Source organism: Cuculus canorus, chromosome 4 (genome assembly GCF_017976375.1).
Source record: "Cuculus canorus isolate bCucCan1 chromosome 4, bCucCan1.pri, whole genome shotgun sequence".
Lineage (NCBI taxonomy): Eukaryota > Metazoa > Chordata > Aves > Cuculiformes > Cuculidae > Cuculus > Cuculus canorus.
In genome coordinates, this window is record NC_071404.1 from 36280729 (window position 1) to 36308299 (window position 27571).

Sequence of the window (27571 nt, forward strand, 5' to 3'; positions counted from 1 at the left end):
CCTTCTTCTCATTCATTAAAAACAATGCCTTGCATTCAGATTGAAAGAAAAAAGCCCTCAAGAAATGATCATTCTCTGGGATGATTCTTCATGCTTTCATACTACACTAGCGATTTGAAAGTTACTCTAGGCTTGGTCGTCTTCTTAGACTGTAATAGGCTATCTAAGCTGTGCTCCCAGAGAGTTTTATCTTCCATTCACTTTTGATTGAGAAATTAATGGGATTTATCTGCCTAAAGAGGGTAAATATGTACAAATGTCTCAATTTAAATGAAAGTGTTTCTGCATTTACCAGAAGTAAACCAATGCTTATTTTCATAGGCTTACCTGAAGATGGTTTCAAGCTACCCACAAATGCCAAGGTATGCTATTTATAGTGTAGATTGTTTATTTTTTGCATGCTTGTTAGTGTGGGGGTGTCTGTGTGTGTGTGAACACCAGCATTAAAACTAGCAGTTCTTTGCTACACAGAAAAATTATTATTATTTATCTCAAATATGTATGTTGCCTTCCATAGAATTTGAACCTAAAAAACTTAAATGGAGAAATATTAAAGTACCAAGTATTTTAGGGGAAAAAAAAAGATAACCTTTTTTGGTTTTTTTTTTTCAGTAAGTGTTAATGCTAAACGAATCATCAGGCAGGAAAGTTAAGAATGATTGCTGTGAATTTTAGAAACTGTCCTTTTACAGAAGCCAAACTGACAGAATTTCTTGACTCTAATCTTGATGTCAGCAATGCTGTCTTTTTTAATATCTTTTTATATTTTTATGTCTTTTATTTAACGGTAATGTCTCTCTTTTTTTTTTTTTAGACAAGCACTTAGAAATATTAAATAGGAGTAGAAATGTCCTCTGATTTCATAAATTATTTCTCTGAGAGTAGGAAAAAACATATTTGTACATTTGCTTTTATCTTTCAGCAAGCAGTTAGAAACAAATGTGTGACACCATATTTTTCTCTGAAAAGCAAGTATTTTCCTAAGTCATAGTTGACAAGAAGAATACATTCTCAAGGTGAAATAAAAGATGAAACTTCTTATGGGATACAACCAATTTTGAATGTTTCTGGAATGCCACCTTGATATGTTATTGTAGTCACACCATCACCTTTTAGAGCTGAAAGCTGTCTCTTTCTTCTGCCATCACCAATAACTTCCCTTTTGCATTTGTGTGTTAAGTGACAGAGATGACTCCTCTATGGTGTTTGACTTTTCACAGGAAAAGGTACTCAGATGATGGTTCTGTTCTCTGTGGTTAGCCAGAGGATCGAGCATGCCCCCACATGTTTTCCTTAATGTCAAGGAAGCAAAGTCAGCAAATATATAAACTCCCAAATCCTTCAAATTACAAATTTCTGCTGTTCACCCTCTAGTTCTTCTCTTGAAACTATCACAAGAGCTGCTAGAAGTGAGAATGCTATTGCATGTACATGATGTGATCTAACCAACAGATGTGATCTATCTGGACTTCTGTAAAGCCTTTGACACGGTCCCCCACAACATCCTTCTCCCTAAATTGAAGAGATATGGATTTGATGGGTGGACTATTTGATGGATAAAAAATTGGTTGGAAGGTCATACTCAGAGTGTAGTGGTCAACTCAATGTCCAAATGGAGTCCCCCAGAGGTCAGTACTGGGACCAGTGCTGTTTAATATCTTCATCAATGATACAGACAGTGAGATTGAGTGCATCCTCAGCAAGTCTGCAGATGACACCAAGCAGAGTGATGCAGTTGCCGCACCAGAAGGATGAGATGTCATCCACAGGGACCTGGACAGGCTGGAGAAGTGGGTCTGCGTGAACCTCATGAGGTTTAACCGGGCCAAGTGCAAGGCCCTACACCTGGGTCAGGGCAATCCCTGATTTCAATTCAAGATGAGGGAAGATGTGATTGAGAGCAGCTCTGCAGAGAAGGTCTTGGGGTTGTGTGTGTGCTGATTGATGAGAATCTCGACGTGACTTGCCATGTGCGCTCACAGCCCAGAAGGCCAACTGTACCCTGGGCTGCATCAAAAGAAGCATAACCAGAAGGTCAAGGGAGGAGATTCTGCCCATCTATTCCTCTCTTGTGAGAGCTCATCTGTAGTACTGTGTCCAGTTCTGGAATCCTCAACGTAAGAAGGAGATGGAGCTGTTAGAATGAGTGGTACAAAGATGATTGGAGGGCTGGAGCACCTTCCATACGAGGACAGACTGAGAGAGTTGGGCTTGTTCAGCCTGGAGAAGAGAAGGCTCCGAGGAGACCTTATAGCAGCTTTTCGATATTGAAAGGGGCTTTATAAGAAAGATGGCGAGGGACTTTACAAAGGCATGTAGTGACAGGACTAGGGGTAATGGCTTTAAATTGGAGAGTGGCAGATTTAGACTAGACATAAGGAGAAACTTCTTCACAATGAGGGTGGTGAGGCAGTGGCACAGGTTGCCCAGGGAAGCTGTGGCTGCCCCATCCCCGGAAGTGTTCAAGGCCAGGTTGGATGGGGCCTTGGGCAGCCTGATCTAGTGGGAGATGTCCCTGCCCATGGCAGTGGTGTTGGAGTTTGATCATCTTTAAAGTCCCCAAACCATTCTATGATTCTATGATGTTATCTGACTATTGAATCAAATTTCTCATAGATACTCAGAGATTTGCCTGTTGTTTTCAAATACAAATTATTGTGCAATAAGCTGAAACCACACAAAGTTTCTTTAGCCACTGCATTTTCTATAAACCTTGAATCTGTAGGATGGAATTTTCCAGTTATATTAGTGAAGTATTTTTATCCCTTTATTTTAAATTCAAATGAAAATAATAGAAAGATTATTCCAGTAAGATAACATAGGAACTCGGAAGACCAGAAGACATGATCTTAAATGTTATATCTTAATATAAAACCTAGGCATGAAAAAGGATCTTTGTGAAGTAGCATAATGGTACATAAACCACTAATATATCTTTTGCAGTTTTAATGAATATCAGCATTACTTGTCATATATGTCTACAGACGTATATATATTGTGTGCTACTTCATCCTCTCTAGCCTTTCCCCCAAAAAAATTGTGTAAAGGAGGAGAAATAGATACATTTTATTCATGTATTCTAGTTAGGACAATATTGATTTTTAAAGTTACAAGTATGGAAGATACAAACAAGAACCAATGCAAAGCACTTCTCATCATTGAGAATAACTATTCAGAATATTACACATTAGTAAATAATTCATCCTTTGATCTTGTTAATTGGCTTTTTATCTGATTCATGCCAAACTTGTCAACTGCTATGCATCTAAGAAAACACTATCATATGCATTCACTGGTATAACAGGACAGACTGAAATGAGCAGTTTTAGATAATTTAATTAGATTGTAGGTTTTTTAATATAATTCAGTAAGTATGTGAACTTTTAACTTGTGTTAACTCAATTTCCTCATGCTTTCATTTACCATTTGTTGGGGACATTACAGTGATTAGCCAAAGCCTTTCCAGATCTTAATGTTCTCAATAAATTCTGGTTTAAATTGACTGTCACTTTCTTACTGTAATAAAGTAGGTATTTGACATCTCAGAAGACATCAGACTACTGTCTATTACATTTGCCTGACAAAAAATTTTCTAGCTCCACAAAATCAAGAAAAATTCAGTTGTACTAAGGATTGCAATTAGTAGCCACAGTAGGCAAGTGGGATGGACAAGTAGATGCTCAGTTTCAGAATTTTGATTATTTTGGGAATGGTACTGTGTGCCTTTCGTCTGACACATTAAATAACACCATGTTCATACTTAAATCTTTTCTTACCAAGTTATTAGCAGTGTCTGAGCTTCCTCAGAAAAACCAAAATATACAGCTCGTCAGCAATATATATCCACTGTGCTGAGATACAAATGTAACAGCAGTGTTCTTTTTCTGTTAGGTTCAAAGATTAGCATGGGCCAAGCGCCTTGAAAGCCAATCTGCTAAACTGCAAATGGCACAATAAAAATTCTGCAAATTCATGTATAAAAAAATCTCTGCAGGATTTTCTGTTTTTTTTTTTTTTTAGAGATTCAAGCAAATATAACATATATTCATAACTTATTTGGTCAAATAAAGATCAGGAAGGACATATGGGATAGAAAAATAGGAGATTTACAGCCCTAAGTTTTTCTGTTACTTAGAATACTATATGGCCACATTGCAGACATGTATCTTGCAAATATCTGTATTTTGCAATCATAGCCTACGCAGTTCTCAAAATGTGTATGCAAATAATAGTGTGCTAGACTAGCATTTCTTGGAGAACAAATTCTGCCTCCATATTAACTCTGCATACAGGATTTTTTTTTCCACATAGCATTTTTTTCATTCTGTTTTAGTTCCTCTCTCTTGACTTCCTTGAGCTCCAGCACATCTTGATCAGGTCTTACCCCGCGTTTCATCAGTTGTGGCCCTCTTAATTATACCTCTGACTTACTTTCCAAGAAAACACATTTTGAAAAGTGAAATCATAGAATCATAGAATCGTAGAATCAATAGGTTGGAAAAGACCTCTTGGATCATCGAGTCCAACCATTCCTATCTGCCACTAAATCATGTCCTTGAGCACCTCGTCTACCCGTCTTTTAAATACCTCCAGGGATCGTGACTCTACCACCTCCCTGGGCAGCCTCTGCCTGATGACTCTTTCTGTGAAAAATTTTTGCCTGATAATTTTTGTCTGAACCTCCCCTGGTGCAGCTTGAGGCCATTCCCCCTTGTCCTGTCCCCTGTCACTTGGGAGAAGAGGCCAGCACCCTCCTTTCTACAACTTCCTTTCAGGTAGTTGTAGAGAGCAATAAGGTCTCCCCTCAGCCTCCTCTTCTCCAGGCTAAACAACCCCAGCTCTCTCAGCCACTCCTCATAAGACTTGTTCTCTGGCCCCTTCACCAGCTTTGTTGCTCTTCTCTGGACACGCTCCAGAGCCTAAACATCCTTCTTGTGGTGAGGGGCCCAGAACTGAACACAGTACTCCAGGTGTGGTCTCACCAGTGCTGAGTACAGAGGCAGAATAACCTCCCTGGACCTGCTGGTCACACTGTTTCTGATACAAGCCAAGATGCCATTGGCCTTCTTGGCCACCTGGGCACACTGCTGGCTCATGTTCAGTCAGCTGTCAATCAACACCCCCAGGTACTTCTCCTCTGTGCAGCTTTCTAGCCACTCCTCCCCCAGTCTGTAGCACCGCACAGGGTTGTTGTGCCCCAAATGCAGGACCCAGCATTTGGCCTTGTTAAATCTCATGCCATTGGCAATCATTCTTCCTGTTAACTAGATCTGCTTCGTAGCACCAACTAAAAAAAGTCGCTGGCTCTGGGCTCTCCACCAATTCAGATGAAAAACACAAGTCTCTCCTGCAACAAATCCTGCCTCTATGTTTTATATTGCCTTATTTATTTAGGTGTTATCCAAAGTCATAAAAATAGGAGCCTCCAGTTAAATATCTATAGTCATGATCACGTTAGGATCCCAGTGTTCTACAGTATGGATCTCATTGGGAAATCTTGATTGTTAAGCACTTTTCAAATACTAACTCCACTATAAAGGGTTTGAATATGGATTTAGATCCTAACCACAGGTTGCAAATTATTATTTTTTTTATTTAATTTTGCCCTGCCTTAGTTCTGCCTCTTATTATTTTTTCTTGAAACAGTAATTTGAATTTGACATTTTCTGAATCATTCTTATACCATAATACAATCGCCATTAAAAAACAAAATACTGCCCTCCCACTAAAAATGTTTCTATAGTCAGTATTTTTATAGTTCCAGGCTTATTTGTTTCTACGTGAGCTATTTTTCTTTCACACTAGTACAAAAGGAGCTGCCTTCTGACATCTATCTTCTTTCATTCTTAGCTTCATCAATAATGAAACTCATAATATTCTGTATGAATAAAATGCAAGAAAAACAAATGATATTGTCTCTTTTTTCCTTTTTTCTCCATTTCATTGCATCATACCACTCTAAACCAAACCCAGCATTTATGCAAAGATTTTGATATTTAGTAGCTGAAATCTCACATAATAATTATACAAAGAAGGGAAGCACTGTAACATTAGACTTGTGAAATACATTCACAACATTGACTTAATTTGCACATCTATTTTCATAATAGTAGACGTTTCTTTGGGAACACGCAAGTCTTCTAATTATCTGTCTGCCGTATTATTGTAATAGAGCAAAGAAGAGTTTGACTCTATAAATGCTTCAGAATGTTGTATTTATGTATCGAAGTATTTAGCACAAGAAGGAAGTAGAGAACAGAGATATACCTGCAAATGTTAAGAAGGAATTGCATTAATGTGCAACTGGCTGGGATTTTTTATTTGTATTGGAACTTTCATTTTGGCAGGATTCTCAGGCTCAGCATATACATAAAAATAGATTTTTTTACATTAGGTCAAATATTAGATGTGTTAAACTTTTATGGTGTCCACTAAGCTTTTTAATTGACATTTATTTATTTATTTACTTGTTTATTTAATTTATTTTATTTAAATCCTCCTTGATTAGGCAGAGAGCAGAGCTTTTACTTGCTATATATTTTTAAGTGATCTCTGGGATATCACTCTTAAAATTCCTTTGAAACAGAAAAAATGTATTACCTTTAAAACTGTTAATTGCATTAATGCAATTAAGCTACTCCTTATTCTGCTTTTCCATTTTCCCTAACGGTCAGTCCTGTCATTTTTGGTTGTAGGCAGATATAAATTGGCCTATCAATAAACCTTATATTTTTGTTCTCACAATATGCACCACAATATAGGACTCAGAGATGTTTTTTGGCCATTAGTATGTCATTTGTTTACCTGGGTGGTCCATTTTATCTTTATGTAATTTTTTCATAAGCTGATATACTTTTAAAGGATGAAAATTACCTTTCCTGTAAATCAAGAAAGCAATAAAGTATGTAATGCCTGTAAAAAATGATTCAAAATGTTAGTTACCTAGAGGTATATCTCCTGCAATTTTCCAACAATCACTGACAAACAGATAATAAGAAAAGGATGGAAGGCTTTTTGTTTTTGGTGACTCCAAAGTGTGGGGTCTGCTCAAAGAGGCCTTAATAATTATAAGGATTCAGACTGATTTCTGAGGATAGAATTCTGATGCAAAGATACCAACACTGATCAGTGTGGAGATCCTAAGAGGTATCAAGTTTTGCACCAATAATGACCAGCACTTCTCCTGGTTATATGCAAGTAGAAATATATAATTAGCGCTATTAGAAACAGTAGAGAGAATTAGAACTATGTATGAGATGAAGGAGAAGCTTGAAATATTGCTACAGACAAATCTGACCCATCTCTCACTGTGAAAATACTGTTAACAGAGTATACCTGGCAAGTCTACAGCTGTATCAGACAAGATGATATCAGCACTGAAGAGCACCTTGAGCTAGTGAACAACACTGTTAGAGAACTGCCCTTCCCTTTATAACTTCCAATGGGGTTTCAGTGTGCATTTTTTAATATATATGTATCTCCTTATATATATATATCTTTTATATATATATATAAGATAAAGTATATACCTTAGCTATTTTGAGGTAAATCATGATGATAAATCTACCCGAAGGAAATTATATAAGTGTAACATACATTTCTTAAGAGTAGAGTGCAATATACCATTTAACAATACCAATCAGGGAAGGGGAGAACAAAATTTAAAAATGCAAGCAATTTTGACATGTCTGCACAATATCTATGATGTGCGAAGGGAACTAGCATCTATCAGGTTGGTTTCAAGACAGCTTCACCTTGTCTTTCAAAAAATTGTGGACTTACTACTAGAATCCTCTAACATATCTGTATATGTTTGGTTTGTGCTTTGCTTCCTCTTACCCTCCTGACATTTCAAGAGTTGTCTGCCAGATCTTACAAAGGCTCTCCACTAAAAATAACTGCTGACATTTGCAAGTGGCATGCACTAAGCACATTCAGAATTTTATTTTTTTTTTACATATCCTTATTCGTGTTTTATATTTTTTGTAAACCTTGGCTCTGGCTGTTAAAAAAATAACAGTGTCAAATACATTCCACAGTTGCATTAAAACAAACAAGTTAAGCTATTATAACCGAGATATTTTGACACTAATATAGTACGTGGGTTTTGGGGCAGATTTTTTTTTTTGTTTGTTTTCAATAATCGCCTATACAATTTTCAGCGAGGGAAAGCAACGGCAGTCGGCCTCGTTACATGAACAACTCAATTTTAAAAAGAGAGAATCATACACACTGAGTAACTCCAAACTGGCTCCTCCTGAATGATGACCTCACCTCTTTGTCAAAGGGGAATAGAGGCTTATAAATTCATACACTTCATTCATCACTTAAACTTCACTCAAGGGCTTCAGAAGCCACACACTTCTTACAGTTTTTTTCACCTACTCTGACTAGAATGCTGCTGTAGGAGCTCTGTAGCTTCTTGTGGATCTAACCAATTGTCACACCCTGGAACTGCGAAGAGTGTTCTTCCATTTAACCCAAACTAGTTTCATTTTGGCTTGGACCTTTTTGTCTTGCAACATCATATAAGCGGAGAAATTTTTTTTTTTAGTGGCTTTTAAAGAGTATGACTATGAGCTACAATATTCACTAGGAGACTGAGGGCCACGCTCACTATGAATAAAATTCTAGCTGGTTCTCTCCGATGAGTAGGAATTTTCATGCACGTTTCTGGTGGACCATGGCTTTTCAAATCAGAGATTTCTAGTCATAGCACTCAGTTTGTATCTTTACCTCCCATTGAGGAGAAAGAGGGAGTGTCCAAATCACTGGTAGCTTGACTGAAGACACTATGAATTTGCTGTGGGATTTTATGGTGGGAAGCCTGTAACTCCCTGCACAGACCCCACATAGTATTTGGTACATTAAGTTAATAAACTTCTGACTTGCTGTTCAAACCCATCTCTGTTTTCATCTGTCTTCTGTATATCTTAATCAATGTTTCAGTCACAAATATAAACATTAAAAATATTGTATATAAGAACTTAATCCTGAAATTAAAAAATCATGAAGACATTTCTATAAAGGTTTCAACAAATCTATACATTTCTAAGAGAAAAGCTACAATTTTTTCCTTGCAAAGAACTTTTAATTCTTCTTTAATCGCATGCAACTCAGAAATCTAAGATCATATAATTGCACCAAACCTAAGGTGACAGGGAAGACATCCTGTATCCTTGGACAGGAAAATTCCTACTCCACATATTACAAGGAGGCCACAAGCCATCATACTTGAGCAGGGTGCATTTGGTCAATAATACAATGACTAGTCAGTTTAAGTAATAACTGATTGTCTTTCTTTGCCCAGAGGGAGCAGCAGTTGTAACTACAGGCTACTTATGAGTAAGATACAAATATTTTATGCCTTTTCCTCCAACCCTTTATGCTGGTTCTCACACAGCTTCACCACTGCCGTGGCATCTGACTGTTTAATATTCTATTGAAATCATACATTTTTCAGTACACATTCAGAAGAGCTGAAATCTGATTGACAATAAGCATAAAGGTGTTTTCTTACTTTTTTTTTTTTTTAAATTGGGTGACTACAGAAGACATGAAAAAGGAATGTCTACATTCGTTGCATTCTTCTGATAAACATGTTCTTTACCACATTAAACAAAAAAGAAACCTTATTGTATTACCTTTGTCTTAAGCTAGAGTTCTCAAATCATAATATCTGATTCACTGTAGAACACATATTATCGGTTGAGCATTTGAAAAGTGAATTAACACATTCTCAAATGGAGATATTGTCCCAGGTGATTAACACACCTTACTTAGCTTCCTCTTCCATAAATTTAGGATACAGACCTTCCTTCCACGCTATGCTCCTTTAAGAGAAAAGATACAGGCTGCTCAGTAATATAAATAAGATATCTCATTGCTGCCTGTTATTTGAAATGTTTTAAGAACTACCATAAAGACAAAAAAAAAAGATATCTGTCACAAGAGTTAAACTGGAGGTGAATTTTTTTATGTAGTTTGGAATATAAGAGACAGCATTTAATTTTTATATCAGATATTGTCTGTTCCATACCAACTAAGTTTCATATAAACAGCTAAAATGCAAAGCGCTTTCAGCTGAGTTCATACTGGAAGAATATTCTTGATGGAGCTTATCTCAAAATCATTTGAAGTCCAAAGTGTCTATGTAAAACCATTAATCTCAGAATGTGTCTAAACACTATCCTGGAGACAGGCTACAATTTACAGTTCTCCATGACAGGCAAATCACTGGTAGAGCCCCGTCATTTAACCCCAATGATTTCTTCAGTAGACGCGGAAAGAAAGGTTTTCATACTGCCCTGTCATAGAAGGGCTATGGAATATGTCAACACTGTATAACCTTACATAAAAATTAAGGCAACATGCAGGTACTTCAGTCATGAAAAAAGATCAGCAAGGTGGGCTTTCGGATCAGTGTCATTGACAAGAACTTGGTACGTGAAGTATAAAGACAGCTTTTGCATTTTTAGGGAAAAATACATGGCAAAAATATTTTCCTTGTGCATCAGGTTTTTGCTCTACACACCTTAAATGTAAGATGGAGCTCTCTAGTTTTATTTAAGCCCACAGTACAGCTTCAATCTCCACTTAACTAATGGTGTATGTTAGAAGTAGAGAACATGAGAGCAACAGCCATGCTTATCTGCCCTATACACAAAAATATCGTCAAAATTCTGAAGAGCCCAGCTGGCTAAAATTTGTATCATTCTTATTTAAAGAGGACGCTCTCATTGGATTTACAGCTTAAGTGCCTCTGTTTAATATGTGTTTCAACATCACAAATCAAACTCTATGTAACCCAGAGCTTATCTTAATGTTTACAGGTATTAGCAACACATTTTCTACACAGTTTCTTCAATGTGCATCTATGTGGAAACCGCTTAGTAAAATACAGTATGCCAAATTGATATTTGTTCAACGTTTTTGCACCTGATACATTGCATTTTCATTTGAAAACTTTGTTTCAGGACACATAAATGAGAAGTCATATTCGATGCCTGCCATGGTTGCAATCTTTTTTTGTGCAGTGTGCAAAGTAATTACGCTCACATTATGTACAGTTCTCTGTAAAACTGTGTTCTTGGAACATTATCTAACAGACATCATTGCTGGATGGTGATAAAAATGAATGCCAGAGAGACACACTGGACTTGCCTATGGCAGGTACACCTGCCCCTGAGAGGGAGTGGGCCTGAGGCATGGTTGCAGGTGATATGTCACTTGAGTCAAATACCCGACCCTGATACTGCCTTGGAGACCACTCCAGCCAGTGAGTGTCATTGTGGCCATACATGACCACAAGCCCTGATCTGACATAGGTATTAATGGATTCCCCCTACCATGGGGCATTTTGAGTCCTCCTGAAGCAGTGGCCTCGCAACATGAGGCCCTCCCTATGGCAGGGACACCTAGCATAGCCACTCCTTAAACCTGAGTACCTTCATTTTAAAGGGTGAGTGAACTTGCTATAGGATCCTCCCTCTCCTTCCCCCTGAAACCCTAAAAGCTTTTGGGTAACCCTTGCAGTAGTGCTGCCACCACTTAGGGATTTTTACCATTCTGCAATTAAGCATAGGCTAATGCCTGAGACATACAAACCTTTGAACTGTATGGATGCTGTGATTTTGAAACAAATTGTTATTAGTTGTTGCTCCATCTCCAATAGTCAGTGATTATTTGTTCCATGACATTGCCCAAAAGTTGACCAGTGCTTCCTAACTTTACTCGCCCTGGTCTCCTGTGGAAAGACATCTGTTTTGAGAGATATTTAGGAAAGTTATGGCATTGCACTTTCCCTGCATGTCAGAAGAACTGGTAGTGACTTAATAAAGAGAATTCAGGGAAATAAAAGAAGACATTCCTGTATGCTCGTGAAACTGGGCAGCATGGCCTCAAGAATGGCTGTAGTTACAGCCAAGCCAAAGAGACAAACTGATTGTGTCCTAAAAAGTGTGTGCTCCTTACTCAAGCAGAAACTGGTGAAAAAACTGGATCAAGGAATAAACCAAAGTAACGGAGGAAAGGAAGAAGAGACCTTTAGTTATATTCCCAAATGCCTGTGATTTTCAAATGTATACTTTGATTTTTCTTTACTACACACAAACATTCACAATCACAGACCCAGTTGTCAACTGCATTTGCTGTTTCAACACATTGGAAAATCCTACTGGACCATAAGATTCATCACCTTCTACTCAAACCTTGTCAGATGTTAGCAAAAATTAAAATTCTAAGCCTTCTTCAGATCTAAACAAATGAAGTATTGTTCACGTGCTCACAACTGTCGCTATGGTTTGACTCAAACAATTCCATATTTCTGTCATATGTCAGGAGGACATGTGTGGTAATGGAGCTCCTATTAGTAATGATCTTTTAGAACTCTCTAGGATTGATGAACTTTGCTGCAATTATGAGTATAAAAACAGACAAATGACTTAACCCAAAACCCATGAAAGTAACAATGGCACCAATGTGGGTACTAGAACCAATGTGTTTGAACGTCATATCTGGCTTTGGTGAAGTAAACTATTTGAAGGCAGACTAGATAAGGAATAACACACATTTTGTAGGTACATTTTTAGACTGTAGTGGCAGTGATAAGCACATAAAACCCCTCTGTTTATGAATTCATTTGCCTCTGCTCACTTAAAATTACTTAGTTTTGGTGACTGATAATACTGTAGCTTATGGTGGCTTTGAGGTGCATTAATCTATCAATTACTAACTTAGATAATCATAAAGGGAGCTAACTACTAACTTAAAAAAATATTATCAGCATTGTGCAACAGGCAGGGTGTAAATACCCTTAAATCAGAAAAATATTACCTTTGTGAATGGTTTTCATAATACACTGCATAGAACTGGACCCTGTTCAGTGAGCTTGGCACAATGTACACAAGTCATGTGAAACATAACTTGTCACATCATGCCAAAAATCAATATTTTCTTCAAAAATTGAGAGCTGAAGCTTGCGCATTAGAGGGACTGATAGCACTTGTTAAATGACATAGCTCACAGAAGGCAGCTATTAGCATTTCTGTGCACTGGTTTAATCCAGACACCTCAACTTCTGTTATCAACACCTCAACATATTCCAGTTCTGAGCCTTCCCTAGGAAAAAGCACTTGATTTTTGCTGCACTCTTTCAGCGTGTGTACTGATTCAGTAATCTGGACAAATACCCATTAAGGCCAAGGCCTCTAAGTTCTTTTAATTTTGATTTTGTAGCCTGTAACTACTGTGTTCGATCTTTCCATTTTCCACAGCTTCAGGTTTTCTGCATGCACGAAATTCTCCACCTTAACCTTAAATTATTCTGTCCTTCTGGTGTTCACTGACAGTCTCTGAGGTTTGGGCTTTTTTCTCCTTCAGGGTTCATTCTTCTCCTAAATAGTCATCATCTATTGCATTCTATAAAGAGAGTTCCCAGCAGTAGTTTTTAAAATAAAAGATAAAATGTTCAGTATCTGAACATTTAAGGCTCTAGTGTCAGTACCTGGAATACCTCCTGTTGACAATGATGGTTATCACTGGGGGCAACTGAAATCTGTTCATTCTGAACTGTCTTCAGAAATCAGCCTTATCTGATTGTTCTTTCAGATCAAAAGAAATAGGAAGACAAAGTAAGCTGTGCATATTCTTTCACTCAGCACTTTGTTGTTAAAAAAGGAGGAATCCCACTAGGACCCATAAACCACTTTTAGATATCACTAATCTTTGCTATGGATTTCTATTTTTTCCATTTATTGCCAGCTGACTTATTACATTTTGATATTTTAATGACATAGAACAGCACTGTTAGGAATTAGTGTGAAAAACATATACCAAAATCTAGATAGACAAAAGAGCATTTATTGTTTGAAGGGAAATGACATGTAATTCTCAACATTTACAGCTGAGAGTAGACCTTTTTTCCCACATGACAGGTATGTAGTCAGAAACAGGAATATTGCAAAAGCTCCAAAATCACACCTGGTGCTTCTGGACTCAGGCACAGTTACCATATCTTTTATAAATTTGTCGAAGGTAGCTTGCATTGCCTCTTACTTCAGGGTCAGTCTCAGTGACAAACATATAACCTCTGTCAACTGTGTAGTGAGCAGAGCAGAGGAATAAAATCATTCACTTTTAAATTTCATTTTATTTAAAAAAACCCCTAAAACAGCATAGTTAACATTGTTGCTGGCAAAAGAGATGTGAAATACTACATATCAAAGTTTCACTGAAAAAAACAAATTGGAATTTGACTGTGTGTGGTACACTTTAGGACTCTCGGTCCGCTTCACAAGTTGCAACTTTTAGAGGCTTCCCCCAAACTCAGTAGGACCCTGTTAAGGATCCCCAGTTTTATATAAACAGTGTTACCCACATGATTGACAACAAACAAATAAATGAACCATATATTTTACACTGTTTCATAGTCGCTGACACAGCTAGTATCAAGTGTAAAAAATTTTAACGTGGAGTCTCGTTTTCTTCATATGGATTTTGGTCCTTACTGTTAGTTCCCATACTGCTGATCAGTTCTTGGAAAGTCCATGTATAATGAACCAGTTCCCATTTTCTAATGAATTCCACCTGCTTCATTAACTTGTGTCATTCCAATGATCTCTCCTTGTTTTGTATTTTCCCATTAAAAGACCATCAGGTGAATGACCGTCTTACTGACACCCATAAAGCTTCCGTTCACCTTTCTGCCTGTCTTACTATTATGTTAAAATGAGATTTGTGAACAACATAATATGTACAATAGCCTCAAGCATACTGAGGCAGAGCCTCCTCTTGATATCTGTTAGATGCTCGTGAAAAAATATGGATCAACTGAACCCGAGACCTGTTTGCCACCAACTCAGAAGTACAGTATGCACGAAAATGTCCCTTTCAATTGCTATTAATGGAAAGAAATGTCTCAAACCTCTTTAAAACCCCACCAAAGTAGCCTGGAGGTCAAATCTCAGTTTCAGGAAACCCCATCCCTTCCTACACAGATCATTAAACTCTACCTCAAATGAACAAAAAATCAAATGTTGCTTCTTATTTTACACAAAATATACAGGAATCACAATTTTTAAACACAAAGGAAGAATGCTAGCAAAAAAAAAAAAGAAGTTATTTGTTCATTCATAAAAAATTCTCACTGACAAATTAAGCTATACTACTTTCTGGTTCAGCTTGAAGTAGTGGCTTCAAGTTCTCTCGATTTTGATGTTTCCTGATTTATCCCCCTCAGGCTATTCAGGTTAGATGGATTCAGTAAACCAAATAAAAAAATTACAGTACAAAATCTATCACAAATTAGCCTTTAAAAGTAGTTCAAGAGAACCATAACAAACCACAAGAAAGGGTTTTTAGCCTCATGAAGGACAATAACAAAATGCTTTTTGAAACAAGAGTTCAGTGGCTCAAGGATAATTGAGCGTCTTAAAATAACAGGGTGGCAATACTTGTGGCAACTCAAAGCATCAGCTGGACTACTTTTACACATGTTATTGCCATGCTGCAAAAGTGAAACTGACTTAACATTATTTAACATTTGGTTAGGAAAGCAACAAAATCTGCAGGTTTTTCCCCCCCTTTTTTTTTTTTTTTTTTTTTTGGCATGCAACTGATAAACAGTATAAGCATAAAAGAAAGGAAAGAAAAAAAAGAAAAAAAAAGAACAAAGGGAAAAGGGAGACTTATTAAAGGGAAAGTCTCTGCTCTTTTTTTATCTAACACACTACTCAAAACACCCACACCCTAATTATTTCAGCTGTATTCATAATATCTGACAAAACCCAGCTTCTATTTCATTGTAAACATTTCTCCTGAAAAAAGAACTTGTTTTTCTACAGAGAAAGTAAAACACTGCTATTCTACTACCCAGTTAGTATAAAATATTACAGATCAGCAATGACAGTATCTTCTAGAATTTATCACCTGCGATATTTACTCTTTGATCTTAGATTGAATGTCATCTCTTAATATCAACAAGTTGTAGAACTAAAAGCAAATTTTGCCAAACAGTAAAGGATCCTAAAAGACAGTACTGAAACTACTCGATTGTACCAATGCAGCACCTCTCTAGGTACAGTGTTTTTCCCATTGCTCTTTATTCTGAAAGGGATTCCATTATTTTGTCTTTTATCTTTGCAAACCCTCCAAAGGAGCATCCTAACAAAAAAGACAGAAATGGTTTCTAGGAACAAAGGCAAATTTTCATGTTTACAGAATCACAGAATGGTTGGGGTTGGAAGAGACCTCTGAATATTATCTAGTCCACTCCGCCTGCTAAAGCAGGTTCACCTACAGCAGGTTGCACAGGAATGTGTCCAGATGGGCTTTGAATATCCCAGAGAAGGAGACTCCACAACCTCTCTGGGCAGCCTGTTCCGGTGCTCTGACACCCTCACAGTTAAGAAATTTTTTGTCATGTTCAAGTGGAATTTCCTGTGTTCCAGTTTTTGCCTGTTGCCCCCTGTCCTGTTGCTGGGCACCACTGAAAAGGACTTGGTCACATCGTCCAGGCAACTGCCCCATAGGTATTTATAAGCACTGATAAGATCACTTCTCAGTCTTCTACAGGCTAAACAGACCCAGTTCTCTCAGTCTTTCCTCATAAGAGAGAGGCTCCAGTACCCTAATCATCTTAGGCTGGAAAAGACCCTTAAGATCATTGGGTCCACCAAGTCCACGAATAAACCATGTCCCTAAGTGCCATGTCTGCAAGCTATATATGTCCCAGAAACCTTCATACTGAGTCACTTGCTGACCTGTATGCATTAGGTCAGCCCTACCCAGATGAACCAAAGCACAAAATCTATGCCTATTGCTTGTGGCTATGCCAGTAGATTGCACCGAGGCTCAGGAGTAAGGGCTAATTTCCACTTTCTGCTAGAATTCCAAAAGGTTCATGATCTCGCTTATGTGGCAGAATATGCATGAGTTTTAGCAGTCACTTTCCACCTGAGGCCACCTGAACTCTACAAAGGAAGCATCACTTCACTTTATTCTGCTATTGAACAGGTTCAGTTAGATTTGCTCAAGAATTGCTTAACAGCCCAACAAAATTGAGCTCATTACTGATCAAACACCTCCGGCCACTTCTGAAAGTATGATGTTGATTGTGGTAATAACAGACTGATATCCAACAGCTTCAATACCTTCATTGTCTTGAGAAGTGGAAATCATAAATTAATACGTCTTAAGGAGAGGTTTTAAATAGGGGCTGTACACTGAATTTCTGATGACCAAGCATGTTAGAGACAGAGAAATCGTCTTTGATAAGTGTAATAGAAAACTGTGGAACTTTAAGAGGAGAGGATACTCCTGGCTCTAATTCATCCTTCTAGAACTATTTACACAAAGCACAGGGCTAAGTTGGGATCCTTCCTTCTGATGACGTTCTGTGGCTGGAGTGAGATATGTGATTCTAAAAAGGACCTAGAAACAGATTTTTTTCCACTTTCAAGGAAACCTTTTTCTAAAGACAGGAACTAGCACCATCACTAACCCTCAGTGGATTCTGAAAGGAAAGAGTAAGAACTAGGCTGTAAAGAAAAGCAATTAAACCAGGAATTCTAGCCTGTGACTCCCAGGCTAATTTGATTTACAGCTCAGGACTTCAGATAGGGACCTCAGCTTTGGTGGCAGAGAAGATTTCAAACTCATCTTTGCCATTGCCTGCAGGTTGCTAAGGTATGTTTTTGAGAAAGAATTTCTCAGGTTTACAACTATATATGCCAAATGGTGCAATTTTGTGTAAAATTGCTAGGAGTGTGCAACCATAAAAACACCCATCCAATAATGCAGGTCTCCATAACTGACTGACTAATTGCTATGAGAAGACGATCGTTTAATAATTAAGCACAATACTTTTTTATTCTATTGAGGATAGCTTGAAAAAATATTTCCACTGGCATATCTCTTCACAGTTCATAAACATAGGTAGCCTGACAAAGATTTGATACTAAAGAGGAACCATAACATTATTTAAATAGTAATCACACAGATGAGTGACTGTTAACATAAAAACGCCCGAAAAATAAAATTTATAGAACCAGGGAGGTGGGTCTACTGTCAGCTGGGAATTCAGCTCCGGGTCCTATATCGACAATGCAAGGACTCAGGATGCTGTGACATCAAGTGCACAGACATAGTCAAGTTACAACAGGAGAGGCTAAGTCACTGTAATCCCTGTCTACTCAATGAAAAATTCCATGGATGTCCAAAAATACATATAACACAGTAGAGTCATAAGCCCTTTGTATTGGGATGAGAACATTGCAGCCTTACTGAGACTCAATACTCGACACACATTGTCATGAAAGGAAAAGAAAAAAAGCGAAAACAAAAAACAAGTTGTGACAATAATAACTTCTGCCACAAAATTTTGTCATCAGGACATCTATTAAATATAGAAACCTCTACTGAAATACCAACCTCTCACACAGTTTACAACACCATTTGACTGACATGAATACAAAAATGCATTTAAGTCACAAAAGAGAGGTTGAAAAAAAATGATTATAAAAATGTAATGATGACAACTGTGAGGAAAGACTTTAATCTACTACCAAAGTAATTGTTTTGTACAAGTCTATTGATTTTAGCGTATTGTTTAGGGTAGTAAATGGTAATAAAATAATGGTCTGGAAGGATAGGGATTTAGAAGTATTTTAAAATTGCTTTCAATAGTGATCCTTTTGACACCAGGATCATTTGTTTTTTTATAGCTATAGTTGAGATCTATTGAGTACTTACACTGTTGCAAATTGCTGACAACTGTAGGAACACAGACCTACTGAGAACAATGCTACAGGGCTTGCTTGGTAAACGAAACAGACCTGGAAGTCATTATGGAGAATACCAAAAAAACCACCAAGAAGACCCAGATGCATCGTCACTGGACTCCCAATGCACCAGAAGCAGGAATACTGACCAGTGGGTCGCATCTTTTGGGATACACAATGTTTGAATAGCATAACCAACTTGGGAGTAATTTCAAAACACAGCCTATTCATGGCTCCAGGTAGACTGATGTAGAACAAAGGACCTCAATTAACTCATTGCATGAAAAAAGAGAACAACCCAAAACACAGAATAACTGTATGTATCTGATGCTAGTTTTGTTTAAGAAACGTAGAACCCATCTTCCATATGAATATTTGTGAGATCATATATGTGAGCACAACATGCCAGTCAGATAGAAGATATAAAGGTTCATTCTTTTCCAGAGATAATGAAGATTTTTAAAAATTAGCCTTGGGAACTAAAATGCTGCGTGTACTTTGCTATTAAGCTATATGTCTGTATGAACATGAATAAGAACTGGAAACATCTGTTCCTGTGTTCATTGATCTTGATTATTGCTGTCTCCATGTGCTCTGAATTGTTCTCTTTAACGAGAAGGATTTGAATACAGTGCAGTACAGGTGAATTGGTGAAAGATGCTGCAGTCAATATTTAAATTTGTAAAATTAAACTAGTGGTATCACTGGCATCCTCCAATAACTAAATTAGCAGTGGAAGACAACATCTTACATTGCTTAGTTTTACAAGCACATGCTAGCTTCATCTTGTCAGTCTTGTTCAAGGATACACTTTTGTTTCTAAATAAAAGTACATTCAAACAGCAGCAGGTACAGATATTACTAAAACAGCCTTTCAGTTTCTCTCTCTTAGGGAGTCTACAAAACACACATTCATGTTGGCTATTTTAGTATAAATGCTTAGTCCAGGATAAAGGAGGAGCACCTTTCAAATAGCTGAAAAGCTTTTGAAGAACTGTCTCCCTGCCCCAAGTTTGACATGTTTTGTTAGAGTAGCACTCATTCATCCTTTCCAAAGTGAAAAACAGACTAAATTAAATGCTAAAAAAGCAAAGAAGTAGCAACAGTGTATTTCAGTGGGACCACTGCATTTCAGTAACACAGACATTGCCTTTGTATGTGAGTTGCAAGAGACAGGCCACAAATAAAGACTGTTAGGTACTCAGCTGAATACCAAAATTATACATACAACACTGAATGAATGATATATACCTACAATTCCCTACAGTTACTTTTTTATTTCAAAATCAGCTTACTATAATCTAATAGTCCTCAGTCACAAACCACATTTGATTTAAACCATAATAAATGCAAGAACATGCCTGTAAATGTATTGGAAAATATTTGTAAAAATGGTATTCTGGACATTTTTATTGCTTATTTCCCTTATGCCAATAATGAGCGCAAAGCAAGATTAACTTTTTTGATTTTGCTAGGAAAATCGCATCCAGAATTTACAAAGCTCTGTCATTAAAAGCTCCCACTCCTATCAATGCAAGTCCTAGAAATTTTCTATTGCTTCCAGACATTTATTTCAGTATTAATTAATTAAACCTTCAAAAAAAAAGAAAGGAAAAAAAATGAAATATAGAGAGATTTATTATCCCCTACAGGAGATAAATTAAAGTGCTGGAGAGTGCTGCTGAAGAAAGCCACGGTCAGTTAGGTTGAACGCAACATTAGAACTGCAAATATCTGTTTTAGGTAATATCTCTTATGTTCATAGCTCCACGAGTGAGGTACCCTACCCCTCCTTACACTATCCCTTTGTCAGATGAAAGAAAAAAACGGATTACTCAGCAATTATGGAACACATTTAAATTTGACAACACAGCTAGGAAAAGAGAAGGGGATAAAAGCAGATAAAAAAATCTGATAACGAAGACTCTAGTTCTGGTGACTAAGTGATACAATATCTAAAGCCTTTACTAGATTTTTATTCTTTTACATGGGGAGAGACCAAGTGAGAAGGAAAGGGGGGGGGGAAGAAGAATCTGTGGTCTGTAAATGATCAGCACAAAAAATAAATTATGGTCAAGTAACTGAACTTTTCTGATGTGTAAATTGAATCATTCCCACACGCTGGTGTTTTATAATTAAAAGACCCTTTTCACTGTGGGAAATTTTACTGAATTTTATATTAAAAGAAGAAACAAACCATCAATCAGGAGGAGGTAGGGGAACTCAAAGAGCTCAACCCATTAAACTTGAAGAGTGTAGTCAAATGCTGAATGACTTGCTCTAGGAAACTGTAGCTCTTTTAAGGCAGGATACTGTACAAACATTAATGAGCAGAACGTGTATCTGATCACTGTTCTAAAACCTTTTGTAGTCATATAGAAGAACAGACTTTCCATTTGGTGTCACAAGATGCAGAATATGGGTTTAAATGAACGCTTTTTGTGAGGTTCACGAGCTTTAAATTACTTGACTTTGGTTACCATTGAGAAAAATCACTGAGCTAAAACCAAAGTGAAAAAAAACCCAGGTCCTTGTTCAATTCAGTCCAGTTGCTATATAAGTACTGATCAGACATATTAAGGCTGGTCACAGGCAGATCACTGCCAAATACAAACACATCTGCGTGGGCACCAACAGCTGCCATTTCAGAGCTTTGGTACCTTATTTGCTTTTAGCTGAGTTGAGGTCATGCCTACAAATGACATTTGCAAAATATTACTCTAAAGAGGGGCATAATTAAACCACATCACAACACGGCACACGTAAGCACCAGTAGTTTCTTGTGGAAACCTGAGAACTCTCACAAGAGATTTAGTAGTTCATTTTGAGAATTTAATTATTTATTCAGTTATGTTCTATTCTTGATAAGTCTGGAAACAGGGCACAGAATTTATCACTGTGGATCTTCCTTCTTGGATAAAATATATCTGTTAAAGTTAGTGCTGCATGAATTTATTCCATTTTACATTTTGACCTACGCTGTTACTCCAACAACGGTAAATCAGATACAGTAGCATAAATTATTGATAATGGGCAAATCAGTAGAACATTATATACTGAGCACATACCGACCTATTGTAATTTTGTAGTTTGCTTTGTTCTGTCAGTTAGACGACTGTGTATCATTTTAAAAGCACCAATGCAATATACAGGTCCCCAAAGAGCTTGAGGCTGCAGGATGTTTCATCTTACCTTCAGCTTTCTATGTAGTGTTATGCTGATGGGATTCCAATGGTTCAGGAATCTGCAATGAGAAGAGATTATGAAGAAATGGGATGTCAAACATATTTTTATTTTTTTTAAAATGTTTAATTATTATTACAATATATGAGAGCAACTTCTAAAAGCAAAACATTAAATGATTTTTTTCTCTACCACGTTTTTCCCCTTTGCATTGTGATATACAATGTATTCATAAACTGTGTATCTTTTCTAAACTCTAAATGAGATGCAGATTATCTGTAATAAAATATTTATCATAGCTGCTGCTGGACTGACATGTTACTACACAGTAAAATTCAGTTTTATTTGTTTGAACCATATGGAAGTGTTGATTGTATGTTGAATGCTAAATATAAAAATGACATTTTGGAGATCTGTGTTCATCGCACCTCATTTACTTTCACATTTGGTTTCTTCAGGTCACACATGAAAAGGTTCTTTTGCTTCTGCTATTGTGTAAAACTGATCACGTGTCCTGAGAATTTAATATAAATTTTAAAAGAAATGTCTCCCCAGCTTTGGCACAGATGATCTGAATTTTCAATTGCAACTTAGCAATTTTGTTGATGTATGCACCAGCAAATATATTATAAGTCCCTCTGCCATAGCATTGCAAAGCCAACGATTCAACTATAATAAACATAAAACATATGGAAAATATAATGATTATTTTTTAAAGAAAAACAAACCTAAGGACACTTAGAATATATAGAAAGAGCTATTTTCAGACTTTTTTTTCATAAGTATTGCAAGCTTCAAGTGTTCTAAAGTTAACTATAAAATTATTTTCTCTTTTAATAATCAGGAATTTGGGAGCATTTCACATATGAAGACAGCATTGAAAAATTACAACAACTTTTTGTTTCTAGAACTCCTCCTCAGACAAGAATCCAGACAGCCTACACAATTTTTCTCTGAGCCTTTAATAATGCTGTGATTTTGTGAGTGATAGTAATAACTCTGATGATGGATCAAATGTGAAAAAACCATACATTTCTTATATTTGTACAGATTTTCCCATGACAATGTTTGCATTTCGTTGTGCATACATCATTTTAAAAATTTAGTGTGAAGGAGCACTTCACCAGTAATTTTTTTATTTCAAGCGAAATAGGCGTAGTGTGAAAGCTCAGTATTTTCTGGGACTTTTTTCCTTTTTAAAAGGTAGGCATTGGACTGACTAATCAAACAATCATAAGGGCTATAAATATGATCCAAATAATAGTAGTGTACTTTTTTTGGCTGTGATAGACTTAATTGTCATACAATCATAGAATAGTTATGGTTGGAAGGGACCTTAAAGGTCATCCAGTTCCAAACCCCCCCACAGGCAGGGACACGTCCCACCAGACCAGGCTGCCCAAGGCCCCATCCAACCTGGCCTTGAACACCTCCAGGGATGGGGCAGCCACACCTTCCCTTGGCAACCTGTGCCAGTGCCTCACCACTCTCACAGTGAAGAAATCCTTCCTGATGTCTAGTCTAAATCTGCCCCTCTCCAGTTTATACCCATTGCCCCTCATCCTATCCCCACAAGCATTTATGAGCAGGCCCTCTCCAGCTTTCCTGTAGCCACTTCAGGTACTGGAAGGTCACTATAAGGTCTCCTCTGAGCTTCCTCTTCTCCAGGCTGAACAACCCAAACTCCCTTAGCCTGTCCTCATATGTCCTCCAGCCCTTTGATCATCCTTATAGCCCTCCTCTGAACCCTTTCCAACAGCTCTGTATCCTTCTTATGTTGAGGATTCCAGAACTTGATGCAATACTCCAGATGAGGTTTCACAAGAGAGGAATAGAGGGGCAGAATCACCTCCCTTGCCCTGCTGGACACACTTCTTTTGACATAGCCCAGGATACGGTTGGCCATCTGGGCTGTGAGCGCACATTGCCATCATAGTTGCTAGTATGGTGTTATGTTTTGGATCTGTGACCAAACCAGCGTTGATAACACATGCATATTTTAGCTGTGGCTGAGCAGTGCTTACACAGAGTCAGGGCCTTTTTTGTTTCCCACACCACCCCACCAGTGAGTAACTAGGGAGTGCATAAGAAACTCACTTCAGCTGACCCTCATCAATAATAGCTGGGGAAAGAGAGGATGTTTAGAATTATAGTGTTTGTCTTCCCATGTAACCGTTACACATGATGAATGCCTTCATTCCTGGATATGGCTAAATATCTATCTACTGAAAGGAAGTAGTGAATGAAGTCCTTATTTTTTGTTTTGCATGTGTACACAGTTTCTGCTTTACCTATTAAACTGTCTTTCTCTCAGCTCATGAGTCTTCTCACTTTTACCATTCTAGTTCTTCCACCTCAGATGGAGGCAGTGAGTGAGTGGCTGTGTGGGGCTTGGCTTCCTTATTTTGGGTTAATCCATAATGACAGGAAAGTAATTACTAATATTGTCTTCAAGCTTCTGACAGGCAGGGATTAAGAAATATGATAAGCATCCTAGTTTTAGCTTAGGGAAACTAGGCTGCATACTACATTAGATCATAACAATGATTGGCTCTACAGTCTGAAAAAGTGGGTGAATATTGGATCTGTGCATCCAAATTCTGCCTGAATCATGAAAGGCATTTCTTACGGTGTCCATAATTACAAAACTGGATAATAAAAATCAATGCAAACTCTCATACATAGTACTGAGACAGAACATGTCTCCCTAAATTTATGCCGTGGACTATAAATTAAATATTCTTTTTTATGTAGATGCAGAGATAAAATTGTATACATAACTTGACTGTGAAGCCACTATAAACATGAAAGAAGTTTAAATACTAGACTATAATTGTACCAATATGGGGACAAGATACTGAAAAAACAAATGTTCAGTATTAAAAATGCTCTAATGCATGGTGATCAGTTACCAAATCATTGATTCAAACCATTTAAGAACCCAGTTCTATAAATCTACATATAATAAGAATTTTATATCACAAAACTTATCATGATTCCATTTAGAGCTGTTATACATTACTTATTTTCATCTTTTTTATGGTCATAATGTTTATCTAAGAATGGGATGAAGTAAAAATTCTGTGATTGTATAAACTTGCTTTTTGTTTTGAGGTCATCAGTAAAATTAAATCATCTGATTCATGTAGAAACCCAAATGCTACAGTATTTGCATTATTTCTTTAAGTTTTAAACAAGTATAAACCAAACACAAAATAAACAGACTTGCGCCTTATTTCCCAAATGAGTGTCTAGGCATTCCTATTTGTGTCATCAGAGTATCTGCACCACAGAACTTAACACAGCCTGCTTCGGGAATTCTGAAGCTCAGACAGCAAAGGAGATTACAGGCAAACCTGGAACATTAATGTGCAGAGATCTGTGGCGACAATCTTAAATTTCATCCTTGCATTTTCTAGATACATTATCAGTTGCAGAAATTTAATCTTGCACTTCTGGAGGGAGGGCTAATGAGTTCTAAGCAATCCCTTCACAACTGTCAAGAATGTATATTTAAATTCAAGAAAGAACAGAAATTCTTATAACTCTGCTTTCTTCAATGTTTCCTGTTTCCAGGGTTAGGTTACCCTGTGTTCAAAATTCTTCCCTTCATGATTCCATTTCTTAGGTGCCTAACTGTCCTGATTCACTTGACTCATGTTTCTGAATATATTCCTAGTATTGCACACTTGAAAGTCAAGCTTGGTGACACTGCCAACATATTTAACTCCCTTTGATGCTCTAATCTTCATTTACTGGAGCATGATCAAAGTGCTGCCCTCAGAAACTTGGGAATGGAAACTGAAAATAGCAGCCAGTTTAAAGTCCAACAAATAGCAATGAAGGCTGATCATCTCCTTCTGAGGTGCTCAGATGTGGAATACATTCTTCAGTTTCACTGGAATCAGTGTGATTAATCAGTTTGCTGTTTTTAACAGGAAAGATATTCAGCAGAGGGGTTGTGATCAGGAATTCTAAAATTCAGCAATTGAAGTGTTAATCTATGGCAGTTCAGTTCATGCACAAACTCTCACAACGGACCTGGGACAAGAATCCCAGCATTGCAGAAGGCACTGCTGTGTAAGAAAATGAAGAGAAAATTATTGTTTTCAGAATGTGTAAAATGTCAATCTTCAATGTGAAAACTGAAGTTTCATCTAATTGTTCCTAACCAGCTTCTGGAAGAAGATAACGGGAGGTCATATACAATGACCTAGTCCAGACAACAAGGCAGCAATACAGTTGCATGGCCTCAGGTCTCGCATAGGTCCTAATCTCTATAGGACAAGACACATACAGTCACACAATGGCATCCATTTCTCGCAATTTCTTGTTTAGCACCCACACAAAGTCAGTGGGATATTTATTACATGTACTGAGATTACATCTTTCATCCCATGAAGAAAATGTTCATCCCAGAAACAAAAGAGATGGTAAAACAATGGTATTTTATGTTACAGTGACTCAAAAAAGCTTCTAAAATTTTACTGTAGCCTGCCAGATAAAACACTGCACACTCTATTTCTTTGACTATCAACATTAAAGGTCTATTAACTTGGAACTTGAGTGATTATATTGCTATGTTAATATATCTGAGAAACCATATGTTGATTTGAATTGGAGAAGAATATCTTATACATCTGAAAAAGAGTTTTCAGTTTCAGGACACTGAACTGGAACTTCATCTCCTGCTCAGTTATATGCTGAGATGGTAAAAATACGTAGTGAGTTGTTCCATACCAACATTCTCTTTCTACCTTTGTTGCTAAGGGCTCTTGAAAACCCTAAGTAAAAATGACTCAAGTGTTTATAAATCAAGAAGGATCTAGTGTAAGGTAGAGTTGATGTTGTTATCTAACAAACAACAATTTATGGTACAGAAACTAAGCAGGTAAGAACCTTTTCACAAAATGGGACCATCTACAAAGGTTTTCAGTAAGAGCTATGTGGAACAAAATGGATAGGGCCAGACATTTGCTGTCAACTTAAAGAAGAATCCTAGCTACTCATGTGAATAGTGCTCCTTTGTAAATTGTATTTGAGTCACTTCCTTAGACAGAGCTGGAAAGAGTCCTGAGCCAAAGATCATATAGGGCATTTTTATTTACTAGATTATTGAGGTGGATAATTGGCACAGCTGATCCAAAGTTCTTGGTAACAAAAGAACTGAAAATAACCAAGAGCTGCAGTTCTATGGAAAATAAATAATGCTAGATTCTCAGAACGGGTCTCACTTAGTATAAATGAACGACCCTCACAGCATCCTGTGCCAAGCAATAGTCTGCTACCATAATCCCAGCCATGAAGGAAACAGAGGCCATGGTGTTTGCACTAAGCATAGAAGCTCTGATGTAAACAACCATCTAAAGCTGCAAAGGAAAGTGAGAACAGATTTCCTGGATCCAGGTAAATTCAGTTGGGTTTAATTCATGTAAAACAAAAAATAAAATAAAATAAAATAAAATAAAATAAAATAAAATAAAATAACATAGTTATATGAATAAAGATATATGTACATATTGCTATCCACAGTTTTATATACATGTATAAAAGTATAATCAGACATGGCTTGTATAGAACAAGTTTGCAGTTAAAAAATGCATATAAAA

General features: G+C 37.1%; 1 protein-coding gene across 18 annotated transcripts in view; it reads right to left on the reverse strand.

The window, feature by feature from the left end:
* The window catches only part of TENM3 (teneurin transmembrane protein 3), a 1341795-nt gene that overhangs the window by 453943 nt on the left and 860281 nt on the right, over positions 1-27571 (reverse strand). For all 18 annotated transcript variants that reach the window (XM_054065057.1, XM_054065066.1, XM_054065065.1 and 15 more), the window contains one exon: positions 21972-22023. The gene's annotated coding sequence lies outside the window, so the exon portion shown is untranslated. The remainder of the gene's footprint in view (positions 1-21971; positions 22024-27571) is intronic.